We start from the raw sequence: 2,668 nt of genomic DNA on the forward strand, positions 1-2,668 counted from the left end.
TGTAAAATTTTAAAGGTATTGGAAAGTCCAATATCCGAGCAAATGGAATATATTAAGGAAAATGCATTATTCTAAGCATATAATTTACTGCCACATTTATCAGATTTCTTTGTTATTCGATTTCTCAATTATTTGATGTCTTCGCTTCTCGATCGGCATCTAATGTGAAAGAACGAACAACGATCCATGAATGAGAGTTTCTTCTTATCGTCGGCCATATATATTGGCTTCTGGTTCGCGTTACGTGCGATCTGGGACCTCATATAGTAGGCGTGTCGCGTAATTAAGCCGCTAGAGATTTGCATACGATCCGCCTTGTAAACGCGCGTGAAGAAGAACCATCCCCTCGCCCAAATGGGTGGAAGGATTGCTTGAGGCTTGCTCTCCGGTCTAGTAAGAGCGTTCTGACGCAAATAGATACTGCTTTTTGCATGCGTCTTATCCAAACGCGATCTAAGACGTCCGTGTCTGAATTGCAAATACCCGCAGAAATTGAAGAAATCCTTTCTATCACCGGCGCGAAAAAACAAGAAGACGAAGAAAAAATAGCAAAAGATGATAATTTTTATTCTTTCCATATTTTTTATTATATTAGCGAATTAATAACATTTTATAAAAAAAGAGTTAGGTTGAGAAGATAAGCAAAAATGTCTTATCATTTAAAATAAAACGAAAAAGAAAACAAAAAATATAAAGTTCAAATATACTTGTAAGTCGGAGAAAAGAGGGTAAAATAAACAATAAAATATTTCAGTTAAAGTATTCAATGTTTTTTGATGGTTTTCTCTCTCTCTCTCTCTCTCTCTCTCTCTCTCTCTCTGTTTACCTATATTCTTCTATATTTAACGAATATAATCGAGAATGTTTGTGAGCCGAGGTGTCTCTGCGCTGCCATAAAAATAAATGCAATTGTAACACGAATCGTCGATACGATTGCATACGCATTGCATTTAATATTTCGCGGAAAACTCAATAGCTCGGTGCACCCGCGATTGCAATCTCGCGGTTCGATTAAAATGGACGCGTAACCTTTTTATCAAAATCGCGAATCTCCTCTCTCTTTTCCTCTCACTTTGCAATCCCGCGTGGTATTACGTTTGCTTTATGACGGTCGAAAATATCAACGCGTTTATAAATACAAGGCTGTTTGCTGAAGCGAAAATTGACTAACGCAACAACGTAAACCTGCGCGTGTTTTGAACAATTGCAATATCTAACATGTATAAAATAAAGCTGGGCGCGATATACCGTGCGTTGCTTCGCGAGAAATGTTTGTATTAGCTTTCATGTAAAAAGTCGAGCAATTAAAGTTATTGTAATTTTACTGTTGTTTTATGTTGTATCTCTCTTTTGGAATAAAAAGATTGATTACTATTTTCAATTGCGAATTCCAGTTTTGTTTTGAAATTACTTTCAAAAATTATTTTCAGACATTTGTGATAGATTGCGTATTTCATATAGTTTTGAACAACGAATGATTTACTGTGATTATACTTTCAACACACATTATATTTTATAATCTTAATTAATATCTACATTTTTATGATTTTTTTCAATAAGTTCGCAATGAAATGGCAAAACAAACGCCACAAAAGAAATGTAAACATCACAAAGAATAAACGGTTTCATGAAAAATAATAGAAACGTCTGTCTTATACTGCTTGAAATGTAATTTATGAAAAGGAATGAAATTATTTTGAAAAAAAATTTAAAAGAAAATAAAATTTTAGATGGCAAAAGTAGCGATAAATAATTACACGTAGTATCGCGTTGTTATCTGATTATCCAATAATAATGATGATATATACATATATCTAATTCAATATCATTAAATGGAGAGTCATATCGAGAAAAGTTGATCGTCGATGTATACTGCGATGTTGCGTCATGAGTTTTCCGCGTTTCGTCTTCATCGACTAAAGTGCATCGTACTTTATTTTATCTAACGCCATACACAGCCGACTTATGGACATGTAATGCAAGACAACCCACCGACCTCTCACTAAAAATGCGCTGTAAAGCCGCGCAAAAACTCACTCCATAACTGTATCGATGCGCCAAGTGCATCGAAAGTGCACTCATGTGATATAAGTGCCTACGCGTTTTTTTTATATTTTTTTTTAATAACGTATAAGTACAACGCGCAGAAAATAGAAATTATTGGAATAATCAAATTGTTCACATGAATGACGTCATAAAAGAATTAAATTTTATACCAATAAGAAAACTTTTTTTGGTTATTTAATTTGGAAATAAATCGTTTATCTTTTGCGATTCTCTCATCACACTAGCTCTATATAGATCTTTTTTTTTACAAAAACACATTAATTGATTGTATTTAATTTTTTGCTTTTAATATCTTTAATAGTCTTTAAATGTATTGTAGAAACGTTCAAAAAGTAGACTTTCGTCACAATGTTATATTATTTCGTAGCTTTATCTTTCAATGCAATGCAATGAAAAAATAATATTTTAAGTTAAATTATATTTATGCAATATTCCAAATTTCCTCGAGTTTGCATGTTATTGAAATGTTTTTTTGTCAATTAAAAATTTTTCAGCAAACTTTAAAAAAAATTTTCTTTTAGAAGAGTGCTTACTGCTATAAATAATAATCATGAAAGAATATTATAACATTTAATTTATTAAAAAATTATAATTATAAGCT

The 2,668-nt window shown here is 31.9% G+C and overlaps 1 protein-coding gene across 4 annotated transcripts in view; it reads left to right on the plus strand.

Moving 5' to 3' along the window:
* Positions 1–2,668, plus strand: part of LOC108746992 — a 212,139-nt gene that overhangs the window by 64,251 nt on the left and 145,220 nt on the right. The window lies entirely within an intron of this gene.

Source organism: Trachymyrmex septentrionalis, unplaced genomic scaffold, assembly GCF_001594115.1.
Source record: "Trachymyrmex septentrionalis isolate Tsep2-gDNA-1 unplaced genomic scaffold, Tsep1.0 scaffold19, whole genome shotgun sequence".
NCBI lineage: Eukaryota > Metazoa > Arthropoda > Insecta > Hymenoptera > Formicidae > Trachymyrmex > Trachymyrmex septentrionalis.